Genomic DNA, 13,962 nt, shown 5'->3' with positions numbered 1-13,962 from the left:
AAGAAACAAAACAGATGAACATATGGGAAAGGAAAAAAAAGAGACAGGGAGGCAAACCATAGAACAGACTATAGAGAACAAACTAAAGGCTGCTGGAGGGGAGGTGAGTAGGGGGATGGGTTAAATGGGTGATGGATATTAAGGAGGGTACTCGTGATGAGGAGTGGGTATTACATATAAGTGATGAATTCTACACCTCAAACTAATATTACATGGAATCTAAATAAAAACTTATATGTATGTGTGTGTATGTGTATCTATCCATATCCGTATATATCTCCCAGGCAAAAAAGAGAGTACACGTACTCTGATTGAGTACTGACCATAACTAGAAAATCCATTCCAGTGGAAGGCAAACTGATTTTGATATATGTGTCTAGTATATGCCTAAACCTAATTTTTTTAGGTTTATTTTTTTGAGAGAGAGAATGGGCATGTGAGCAGGGTAGGGGCAGAGAGAGATTAGAGAGAATCCCAAGTAGGTTCCACACTGTCAGCACACAGCCTGAAGCAGGGCTCAAACCCACAAACTGCGAGATCGAGATCATGGCCTGAGCTGAAATCTAGAGTCAGATGCTTAAACAACTGAGCCGCCCAGATGCCCCCAAACCATACTTCTTTTATCAAAAATGTGTAGATCTTAAGAGGGTACATTGTTTTTATCTGGAGAAGTTTCTAAAAGTAGCAGTCATACTGCTCTAAAATAATAAATAGTCATACTGATTAGTCATACTAATAAGAAAAGTCATACTGCTCTAAAATAATAATAATGATTGAGTTGGAAATAGTGGATAGCTTAGTTTAGATTATGTTCTGGAAGGTTAGATTTCTATTGCCTATTTAAGTATACACCATAGGTGGTGTCTGAGAGAATTACATATCTCAATTAATCATTTTAAAATGTAATGAACATCCAACTGGTGAAATGAGTTGCAATCAACTTATTTGGCCTAATATTCTAAGGGCTTAATTTAATTTCCAGCCTAATGCTGGGAATATTGCCTAGGAATCTTCTTTACTCCAAAGTACTCTTACATCTAGCCTTCTTTCCATTCCAACTGAAAAAATCCCATTGTATTATCAATCGGTTTTATTCATAAAGCTTGATAATCCTATCAGCATATTACACAAACTACTGAAAACTTAAATTATATGCTGTCCCTTCATTGGAAGAATTTTTTCAGGATTGACTTTTAAATGTATTTCCACTTTATTGTAGTTCTTGGGTGACTTAATTTTTGTTACTACTATTTTATATCTGTCAATTTAACATCATGAATATCATGTCAGTGTCGTACTTTGCAAGGTTAGTTATCATAATCTGTTTTGGGACTTACCTACTTTGTTTCACCTTGGATTCAGGTAAAAGTATTTTTTATATATGTGTCTGCTATATGCCTAAAGAATGAAAATAAACCTGCCAATAGTATTGCATGGTAACTATGGTTCTTGTCACTAAGAGCCTCTCCTCTTTGGTATGCAGCTACTTGCATCATTCCTGAATATGAGTAGTCAATGTAGGTGCTTGGCATGGGCTTCTATCATAACTAAAAAAAATCACTCTCACATTTGTGTCTGTAACATCCCTCTCTCTCGTGTCTATACCCTCCTCTATCTTCCTATTATTCTATAATGATGAGAGAAGAAGTATGTTTTTTTTTTTTACATTGAAGATAAATTTTCCTTTATTTTCAAAAGCTATACTGTTCTAGATATTTTGGCTCTAAAAATGGGTAAGGAGGTGTTCTAGCAGCTGTGGCAATTTAGCTCAAATGGATCATTTATATTGGTAAACATATGTACCATAAGCTATAAAGGCAGCAGCTTGTGAACCCATTAAATGGTAAAATTCTGCTACAATGTTTGCTAAAACTACAGAGACAGTAATTCTTTGAAGGGAGCTTTGAAGAATGAACTGATATTTCCAGGTAAAGGAGAGGGAACAGTATAATGTATTACAGCCATAATGATAATGCCATGTCATCAAGACAACAGTTACCAGGTTTGGTACCTTTTAGGTTGAGACTTAATGTTTTGCCAATTATTTCCATTCTAGAAGGGAAGGAAAATTTCATCTTAGGCAGATTTTTTATGCTAATCTGTGGCTTCAGTCATTTTAGAAAATAGATATCCATTGCTTTGAGAGAGTGCCTTTTTTAAAGACTTAACTCCTTGGTATACAAAGCTAGAAATGAGGAAGAACTATGAGAAGATTTACATAGTATCCTAGGAACTTTCTAAAAAAAACGAATTAAAGGCCCAATCATTTCAAAGTGACTCAAACCTCACTGATGGATTGAGATGGTTCCAGTTGTGTTATGTTAGTGAAAAGGCTACTACTGATCCTACAAAGGATGGAATCTAGGCTAGTGACTCTGGGTCAACACCAAATGTGAACATTAGAAGAATACTAACTCTGAGATAGTTTGCATCACAGGCTAGAAGCTCCAACATCAGATACACTAGCTTTGTGGTCTTATTTGGGGCACAGGGGTTGGGAATGAAGTGTAAATCAAAAGAATTCTAAACTTCGGAACCCAAGCATGGCACACTAATGACAACTGTGTAGCCATGTACACAATACAGAAGTGATCAAGAACATAAAGAACATATCTGCTGTGGGTGAATAACACAAGAAAGAGTTACAATAAGAAATCAAGGGCTCTTTCAGTACAAAAGACTCCTTGATTTCCTTTCTTGCATGCTCTCGCTCGCTCTTTCTCTCTCTAGCTCTCTCATCATTTATAGCTATGGCTGATGAACTGAATAAGGAAGCCCTGAGGGTTCATGTACTATGCTAAGGTGAAAGAGGGCAACAGTTGAGGCACAAATCTTGGACGACCTGTTAATAAATTCATGGAGTGTTTGAGTACTCAAGTTTTAAAATAGGAAATAAAATAATGTGTGTATTTGATACTGAGGAAGAGTACCCTATATTCAGGGTTGTTGCTTTTTTTTTTCTTAAAGCAAAAAAGAAAGACACATTTGGAAAAATATTAACACCCAACAAGATTATACATGTTAAAGTTACTTAAAAATTAAGTTGTAATTATTTAGGAAACCAGTTTATATACATCTTTCTGTACAAATATAGTTTTACAGTAACCTACTGAAATAAAAATTCTGAAGCATTACCAGATTTAAACTTGTTCTTTAGCAAGGCTCATGTGTCACTTTCAGTAGGAAAGAAATTGATCCAACTTCCTGATATAGCACTAGTACTTAGTCTAGGTCCAAACCATAATCTCTTCATCTTGCACATTCACTTTCAGAGTGTTCTTAATATTATGGTCTTTCGATTAATGGTCTATTAAATATCAGAAGCTATTGCGTTTGATGTTTCAACCAAATAGTAGAATTATTAGGGGAAGTTGAAAATACTAACCATGTGTTCTAATGTGTAAATAAAATAGCCTTTTTGTTTTTTTAAAAGTAGAAGCAAAAAGAGTATCTTCCGGTAAGGATGGCAAATATGGGGCTCCATGCTCCAGTTGCTCTTCTTGAACAAATGGCAGCTACTCTTAGATGACCACATTATCCTTCCTGATGAGTTTCAGATTTATTTTGAAGTCAATGCTCCATGCAGCCACTATTCATAAATCACAAATCACTGCCTATCCCTATATTAGGTAGATGACAGAGGCTGTGCATGGGATTGTTTGACAATATTTTTAAATTATAAACATGTTTGTTGCAGTAGTATTAGAAAAGAGAAATTTAAAAATTAATATTAAAAATAAATAGAAACATCCAGGTTTAAGAATTATTAATATTTTAGCCTTAGCTAACATTCACATTTTTAGAATTTTCATGTAAAATATGTATGTGTTTTATAAAATTGGGACAGTACTTTTTGACCTATCATCATCTTCCTTTTTCCAGTTAATACTAAAAGCAGGTTTCCAAATATTTCCCAATACATATTTTTCAAAATAATCATCTATACTCGCGCATACTTTTCCACCGCATAGATACAAGATAAGAGAATTCCACCACTCTCTTTTTCTTGGGCATTCATGATGTTTTTAATTCTTCCCTTAATGAAAATGACAAACTTCTTATAAATAAATGTATGTTTTATTTTAGCAAAATTTGGTGGGTAAGGTGAGACAGAATGTTATTACGTGTTTATAAATTTGCTCTGGCAAATGTTCTGACAGATGTTTCAAAATGTGGTGAGGTAATGATGCAGACCCAAAGACATTAAAAAAAGAGTAGGACAAATCTAAGCTGGCAGATAGCACAATGTGCACAGATTACATTTGTGACAACCAGAATCAAAAGCATCAGACCTAGCTCTCCTTCCCCAGAAAAGCCAATGTGCAAAACAGTTCTCTATATATCACTCCAAACTCTGCTTTCTCACTGTGTAGTCCCAGGCACAGGGCATAAAATCTATGTTGGGGCATCAATCCATGATACCTATATTAGAAATATCTGGGGCGCCTGGGTGGCGCAGTCGGTTAAGCGTCCGACTTCAGCCAGGTCACAATCTCGCGGTCCGGGAGTTCGAGCCCCGCGTCGGGCTCTGGGCAGATGGCTCAGAGCCTAGAGCCTGTTTCCGGTTCTGTGTCTCCCTCTCTCTCTGCCCCTCCCCCGTTCATGCTCTGTCTTTCTCTGTCCCAAAAATAAATAAACGTTGAAAAAAAAATTAAAAAAAAGAAATATTTATTCCTTTCCTTCTGAAAAAGTTTGTTTTCTGCAGTATTTGTAAATTCCCGATTTTTTTTCTTTTTCTCTTTCTCCCCTCTCTGTTTCAGTCTCTATAGTCATTTATACACAAGAACAAAGAGAGAAGAGCAGAAGAAAGTATTGATTTGCTTTGGGCTAGAGACTAGGGAAGTTACAATGTGATTTTTAAAAATAGATTATAAAGATCAAAATAGAACACAGGAAAGTGAGTTTCTGAGTGTGAGAATGGGAATTGTTTTAGAGATGATTTTAGGAGCACTGAAGAGATATTATAAAACTGTTGACCAAAATACAACTTTAATCCCTGGAACAAACATCTCAAATAGATTACTGAATCATGGACACAATGAATATTCAAGATGTTAAATTTACTTACATATTTCTGAATATTTGGTAGAGCAGAAGCTTTTCGCCATGAATTGCCTGGTATCCTTCCAAATACATAAAAATGTAAGGTGGAACAGTCTGTAACTGAGCAACTCTAGAGATACGTGTTTCCTTCAGTAAAGGATTTTGTGTTTTCATCTTCCTTTGATCAGGACAATGTTTTATGATTTGGAAGTGGATGTTAGCAAATGCCTTATGGAGTTATGGGAACTGCTTTTAACCAGAAAGAGTTAGAACTTCTGCTCCTTACATAAACCTTAACAAAATGATACTCTTCTGTATTTTACCACTCCTCGTGAGTGCTGGTTTACAAAGTTTTGATTATAAGCCGTTGAAACATACGTATTCATCAACATGTAGAAAAACGCTGCATACTTCCATTAATAATTTGCTTTTAAATTAAAAGCATAAAAACTTAGACATATTTTTATCTGGCCTAAATTCAAAGCTATTTTCAAAATAAGAGTTCCAAATCAAAAATACAAACTGCAATTGTATAAAAAATATCATCATATGTTTAAGGTTTGATTATAGTCCCATAATGATTTTAAAATGTGGAACAATAACCCAGGGTGGTGCACAGAGCAATTCAATGTTTATTTGCTGAGTCATCTAATCTATTCATTTCATCATAACAAAATACCATAAACTGAGTGGCTTAAGCAACAGAAATTTATTTCTCACAATTTTGGAAACTGGGAGTGCAAGATCAAGGTACCAGGAAATTTGGTTTCTGATGAGAGCTCTTTACTTGGCTTATACTCAGCTGCCTACTTGCTATATCCTTACAGAATAACACATGACATAGAAAGAGAGCATGTGAGAGCAAAAGCGTAAACTCTCTGGAGTCTGTTATTATAAGGACACTAATCCTACCAGATCAGGGTCCTATCCTTATGACATGATTTGCTGTAAATGAATTCCTTAAAGATCCATCTTCAAATGTAGCCACATTGGGGGTTAGGGCTTCATTATATGAATTTTAGGGAAACACAAACATAGTCCATAACATTACCTATTTTGTATTGTATTTTATGGCATGCTTCATGGTGTTTTAATATACTAACACAATAGTATATATCTACAACATACACACACACATAAGCATATACATACAAACAGAAGTATGTACACGAATATATGTATGCATATATGTATGGTATGGTTCCTAACAAAAAGAAACTAATAAAGGAGAATCCACAAGCAGCAAAGTTTGGAGACCACTGATCTAGGGCATATTTTTTTTTTTTAATTTTTCAACGTTTATTTATTTTTGGGACAGAGAGAGACAGAGCATGAACGGGGGAGGGGCAGAGAGAGAGGGAGACACAGAATCGGAAACAGGCTCCAGGCTCTGAGCCATCAGCCCAGAGCCCCACGCGGGGCTCGAACTCACGGACCGCGAGATCGTGACCTGCTGAAGTCGGACACTTAACCGACTGCGCCACCCAGGCGCCCCGATCTAGGGCATATTTTAATGCTAGTGGTGAGAAACTTACTACGTCTCAAGATGGCATACTCTAGTTTTAAATATCTCTTTTTGAGGTTTTCTTGTATTTTCTTTATATATATACATATATATTATTTTCTTTATATATATAATTTTATTTATGTGTGTGTGTGTCTATGTGTGTGTATATATATATATATATATATATATATATATATATATATATATTATTGTCAAATTGGTTTCCATACAACACCCAGTGCTCATCCCAACAGGTGCCCTCCTCAGTATCCCTCACCCACCCTCCCCTCCCTCCCACCCCCCATCAACCCTCAGGTTGTTCTCAGTTTTTAAGAGCCTCTTATATTTTGGCTCCCTCCCTCTCCAACCGTTTTTTTTTTTTTTCTTTCCCCTCCCCCATGGTCTTCTGTGAAGTTTGTCAGGATCCACATATGAGTGAAAACATATGGTATCTGTCTTTCTCTTCCTGACTTATTTCACTTAGCATAATACTCTCCAGTTCCATCCACGTTGCTACAAATGGCCAGATTTCATTCTTTCTCATTGCCAAGTGTATTTTCAATTAAAATATGTCCCCTTGATAACGATCATTCATTGGCTTCACTTCTGCTACTTTATATCAAATAAAACAAATCCATCCCTTCTTCCATGTCAGAGCCAGTTATTTGTATGAGGTTATTAAGATTAATTCAATGCATTTAAATATCTCTTTATGGAGTATCTCTTTTGCCACCAAATACTGGGGATATAATCTCCACCTCTAGGAATTTTATAGAGTATTTGAAAGATATTGAGTAACAGGGATTATTTTACTTAAATGAGATCAAGGAAGAGGATGTAACTATGTGAGGTGACTGATGTTAACTAAACTTATTATGGTAATCATTTTGAATATATATATACATATATATGCATATATATGTAATATTACACTGTACACTTTAAACTAATATAATGTTATGGCAGTTAATAAATGGGAAAATAAATGTCAATAAAATGGGAAAGAAATGATCAAGGAGGAGGTGGAAGAACAGTGGCTACACTAAAGAAAAGCATGTTATCTGCAGAAAGGGTGGTGGTTAACAGAAGCATTCTTGCAAATAAAGTTTTACAAAATAAGTCTCTCAAGGGGCCAGGGCAGGAAGGAAAGCTGTCCAGGGAGATAGTGAAGCTGAGGTACTAAAGGTCTCAAACAGAAAGACAACAAGGCATGTTTTGGGAAGTGGTAGCAATTCCATAAACCTCAAGGTGACCAGGTGCTTAATGTTGAGATCTAAGCTGGAATTAGACTTAAAAAAGCCAACAAACGAAAATAATTTCAAAAAACTTCCTAGATAGTAATGTCAAAATTTGGGATTTCATATTCTGGGTAATAAATAACAGTTAAAGGACTTTAAGCCTGGGAATGATATATCTAGTGTTTTAAGAAGTTCTCTCTAGTTGCATAGTGGGGAAAACGTTTGGGTATTCATAGGCCAAAAAGGAGGTGAGAATCTGTACTACCCAAAATATCTACCTAAGGTAAAATTGATTTGATAGAGGCACGGTATTTCAAGAGCTGTCAACCCTTTATGTAGACTTTTTATGTGTTTGAGAGGATGTGGACAAATACATTCAATTGTAAGATCTTAAGGCAAGGAAGGGAAAGTTCATTAATAAGGTTGGGAATGTGGAAATATTTACTAATGGGAGTTGCAAAAAGTACAGCGACAAAATCCCTTGGAAAAATAAAATCAAGAGGAAGGAGTCCAGAGTAGTACAAGGATAAAGTATGAGTGATCCTGTAACGAAAACTGATCATTAGGTGGACAAATATTTACAAGACTACCAACTTAGAGAGGGATATAAGCTATGTTTATAAAACCTGGCCTCAAAATCACCATTCCCTTACTTTTTGGAAAGAGTTAGTGGTGATATTTGTGGTGACCTAAACTGAGGGTTTTTCTGAGATTGTCCTATCCTAATTGACCAAATTAACTGTATGTCAGTGTCAGTGTCACACAATGTCATTGTGTCAGGGCCCTCTGGAAGTAGTCTTCTATGCTCCTGGCCAAAAAGCTCCAATTCCTAACACTTCCTTGTAATTAGTGGGTTTTTTTTATCCCTTAATAAACTTGATTAGTCTTCACAAAAGGTATTCCAGTTTGTCTATAACCACAGAGCAGCTAATAAAATCTAATTTTTAATTTGTCCCATGTTTGTTCCAAAAATTGATTTAAAATGGCTAAAATACATGATATCAGTGGTTCCTGGGTGGTTCAGTTTGTTAAGCATCCTACTTCAGGCCAGGTCATGATCTCATGGTTCGTGAGTTCAAGCCCCACATTGGGCTCTGTGCTGACAGCTCAGAGCCTGGAGCCTGCTTCAGATTCTGTGTCTCCCTCTTTCTCTGCCCCTACCCTGCTCGTGCTCTGTCTCTCTGTGTCTCTCAAAAATGAATAAACGTTTAAAACATTTTTTTAAATAGGTGATATCAAAATATTTGGGGGGGTGGGAGGGGACAACAGAAGAAAAAGGGTAAATAACAAAAAGTGAGTGAACATTGAGGTTAAGTATATAAAATATATGTTGTAAGGTCTTCAGTATTTGCAAAACTAGGCTACAGGTCTGGTTATACTATTTTCTACAACACATAGTGTGTGTGTGTGTGTGTGTGTGTGTGTGTGTGTGTGTGTGTGTATGTGTGTATCTGGTCTTGATTCAGTAAAAGAGAATAGTCAGAGAGTCACAAGGCTCCAGTTTTTTGTGTTTCATTTAGAGAGTTATATGGGAATGTTTAAAGGCTTTAATGTCATGGCCTTTTGTGATGAATCTATCTTCTGTGATTTCTGTTCACAGAAAGTTTGCTGAAAGGCAGCCCAAGCGAATGATATATTAAGGCTGTCAAAGATCACAGCAATCACTCCAAAATCCATTTCCGAGCACCTAAACCTGTGAAGTTTATGGAGATTCAAGGGCCCCCCCAGCTCTCAAATGTTCTTCTCTGAAGCTAATCATACTAAGCTATATTTTTAAAATGACACTGCTGACCTCTCACCCTGGCCAAGTCAATTAGATTAAAACAGTTCTGACATTGCAGATGGAACAGCTAATCTCACAGGTGTTCTGATCTGAAGTCATCATTGCTGGCTAACTTCAATCATGGCTACTTGTACTACTAAAGTAAGAAACTACCTTGGACAACTCAGATCTTTTGATGAGATTGAATTAGAGTCATAATGCGCTAAAGTAAACAAATAACAGGGTCTAATTTAAAAAATCATAAAGTAAGAGGAAAAGACCAACATTACCATGATTTTTTCCCCATGACATATCTTGACAATGAAGACAAAAAGAAATACATACACAATTTCAAATACTACATGAAAAAAGCAAATTTGTTTTTGAGTCTATGTCTAAAAGTTTAATACCATAGAATTCCTCAGTGAATACAGGCTTTATTCTATCTACTGCAATGATACATAAACCACAGAGACTGATGCACCAGGGCACACAGACATATAATAGCTGCTTCTTTACTCACTTTGATAAGTACTCTAAGGAATGTACTCCCTATGGGAAGGTACTTGGTATCTACTTCCTAAAGGAATCCATACTTACTAGGATAAAGGCAATACATGATGTTTCTGATAATGTTTGTAGGGAAATAACTTTGAAAAAGAAGCATTGTGCATTTAGATTTTGGGGACAGGTGTCAATGTCAGCCATTACAAAAAAATATTTATTTATTTATTTTTAACGTAAAACCTTTCTTTACCTCTCTTTCAACGTTTCCTGTTCTAATTCTCCAGTTTTCCTGCTTTCTACTTTTGCCCATCCTATCAGCCTTTACTGTTCTTTCCTTACTGGTTACTGATAGAAAAGAAGTATGGTTAGTCATTAATAACTAAGTATAAATTAGTTATTATGGAATGCTTCTCAGCATAATGCAATTTTTAGTTATATGGGTTATAGAGATACTACACAACTGAGAAGTATTATAGAGAAACACAATATATGTAAAAAATATTACTAATTGTATGATTTATTGAGAGTCACTCTACTAGATTCATGAATATTTTTTAAATATTAACTCAATTAAAATTCACAGCAGCCCTGTGAAGTAATTCCTACTATTGCCCTCATATTACATAATGGGAATTTATTGTATGCAAAGATTAAATCATTTTCTCATTTAGTTTTTAATTTTTTAAAATGTTTATTTATCTTAGAGGGAGACAGAGAGCCAGCGGGGGAGAGGCAGAGAGAGAGAGGGAGAGAGAGAGCGAGACACAGAATCTGAAGCAGGCTCCAGGCTCCTAGCTTTCAGCACAGATTCCCAGGGGGGCTCAAACTCACGAACCATGAGATCATAACCTGAGCCGAAGTCAGACACTTAACCAACTGACTCACCTAGGGGCCCTTCTCATTTAGTTTTGAAATAATTTCTCCCTTGTATGCCCAAATTCTTCCATGTAGCATTTGAGCTCAGTATAGCTTCAAAAATGGCACTTTTCAAAAAACATGTTATACTGCCCATATAAAAAGCTCAGAAAAAAAATACATATGCAGTAATAATATAATTATTTTTCAAATTATAAATATTTATCAGCTAATTTAAATAATATGTATTAAGCTAATCCTTAAGCACAAACATTTTGTACAAATAAATATGCATGTATGTAAAGCTAATTTAAATAAATGTTCACTGTAGAGGATTTAGAAAATGTACAAATATTCAAAGCAAAAGTTAAAATTACAAGCAATTTCAACAATCATAAAACTCCACTGCTAATAACATTTTGGTGAATTTTTTTCCAACCATTTACACATGTACATGTGTTTAGTTTCATTTACTTATCATGTCAATTCTGACATTCTGATAATATTAATTCCATGTTGCCATTCACATTTTGCCATTATATATTTGCCCAAACTTTCAAAAAGCAGTTCTCTCTGTAAAATCTGCTCAAGTAAGTAGTAAGAATGCTTTCTCCACATAGTGTTATAATTGGCAGTGACCCACAGATACTTCTGTTTCCATTGTCACTGTCTTAAGGGAAACATTTGTTGAGCCCTGTCGTCCACAAATAGCCAAGCTTTACAAATAGATATTGTATCTTAGTCATTTCTTAATCCCACACAGCACCAAAGAACAGTGCCTTCTATCTTCTATGCTGTAGGCCCTCAGCCAGTATGGGTTGAATTAACTCAAGAGTACAATGAAAACTAAAGATGAGTAGATCTTACATCATTAAAGCTTTTAATATTTGATCAAACCACAACTGTAAGAGTTTGGAATAGCTACGGTGGCAAAACGTATTTATAATCAACTAGGAGAGTATGATTTTTGTATACTGCTAGGCTTAGTCAGTACAGTCTCTTTGGGAATATTAACATCATCTGCTAGTCTAGTGCATTTGTTATTATGTGTTCGTTGATATTTACAGAGTATTCTTGGGTGAATTCTTAAGCTTATAAGAATAAAGTCCATTTTTATTGCTTTTATGTCTCACTAAAAATATTTTTGAATTATTTTTGAGTATTTAATAACTTCATGGGTTTATGGATATCAGATCATGCCATTATCTATTTTGTATGTCCTTAGGTTTTAAAAGGGTCTTCCCTTTGCATTCTTTGGAATTTGCAGAACAGTTAGCCAATTTAATTTGTGGACATTTTAAAATCAAGAATGCCATGCCTTCTACCTCATGTTACCTGAGGGAGCATTTCATACTGCTGTTATTCTACCTATCCGTTAAAAAGTAAATTTCTCCAGTGGTATATATTAAACATTTTCAGTGGTGGCTAGGCATGCCTGGAACTCAGTGTATAGGACTGTAAGGTAATAACCTAATCCAGTTCATCACTGGTAAGTAACTAATTTCTCCCTCCACTAAAACCAGCATGAGGAAAGGAGGAGTGAAGTTTATGTTGTTGTTTTTTTTCTTTCCTGTTTTCAGGTAGTTTATCTCATAGATTACTTTTAAAATGTTAGATGCTTTTATAAAGTGTTCTTCAGAGTAATTCTTAGAAAACTACTTTCTTTTTTTTAAGTTTACTTGTATTTATTTTGAAAGAGAGAGAGAGTAGGGGAGGGGAGAGAGAGAGAGAGAGAGAGAGGGAGAGAGAATCCCAAGCAGGCTCCCTGCTGCCAGCACAGAGCCTGATGTGGGGCTTGAACTCACAACCCTGAGATCATGATCTGAGCTGAAATCAAGATTCAGACGTTTTACCAACTAAGCCACCCAGGCACCCCTAGAAAGCTACTTTCTTAATGTAATTTTACGTTACACATTAAAAATAATAAGAAGTACAATATAATTTTTAATCATTTACTGTATTATTGCTAACCATAGTTCTCTTATGTGTCACTTTTTGAGAGAAAGTGCTTGAAAATTAATATAAAATGTAATTAATTTTGTAATTCAATACAGAAAATATTTCCTAGTTCTGTTACTATATGAAATAAATATTAAAGCAGATTTTGGGACAAACTTCTCCTACATGTTTTCAAGTATCATCTAAAATATTTTTTAAACCATAAGAAATTTCATCTCTTTCTACAATAGGATATACACAAGTATTTGGACATCATAGTTTAAATAGATTAAGTAATTTTAAAAGAAGTTTTTCTAGATGTTACACATTTAACTGGAGAAAGTTACAATCAGATAATTTTATTTTATTTTTTGAGTTTAAACAAAAATTTTAGCCACTCTGTAACAAAGGGAATAATAGCAAATAAATAAAACAGTGAACTATATTCTGTTATCTCTTTAGTTCTCTACTAGGCCTAAATGCTATAATTATAAATTGGCAAATGAGAAAAGAACTGCAGAAATTTCAGTACACTTGTTTTTAGTATTGTCAATTCTAAAAACCAACCTTTACATGATGGTTAGTTAGCTATTTTACAAGGTTTATTGTCAAAGTGTTTTTGTAATTAGTGTAGCAAATGCAAAGTAATAAAATACTACCCAATATACAACCTGCATTTATATATCACACATCTACCGATCTAACTACTTTAAAAGGTTCCCAGGACTCTTAAAAACTGAGAACAAACTGAGGGTTGATAGGGGGTGGGAGGGGGGGGAGGGTGGGTGATGGGTATTGAGGAGGGCACCTTTTGGGATGAGCATTGGGTGTTGTATGGAAACCAATTTGACAATAAATTTCATTAAAAAAATAAATTGCTACTGTTTATTTTAAGAAATAAAACATTCATCATCTTTAAAAAAAATAAAAATAAAAGGTTCCCAGGGTCCCTTTCAAATACAAAATTCCTGAGTGGCCAGATGGAATTTATGAAGAAAAAGACAAAAAGCCTTTTAAATTTTACTTCATGATCAAGAGCTGGTGATGAGAGAGAAATATAGAGGTTCCACAACTCTTAAGAAGCTATAAACCACATTGCTTGTTTTAGCATT

The sequence above is a fragment of the Leopardus geoffroyi genome, chromosome A3 (genome assembly GCF_018350155.1).
Source record: "Leopardus geoffroyi isolate Oge1 chromosome A3, O.geoffroyi_Oge1_pat1.0, whole genome shotgun sequence".
NCBI lineage: Eukaryota > Metazoa > Chordata > Mammalia > Carnivora > Felidae > Leopardus > Leopardus geoffroyi.
The sequence above is the reverse complement of the archived record's forward strand: the minus strand, read 5'-3'. Positions refer to the sequence as shown.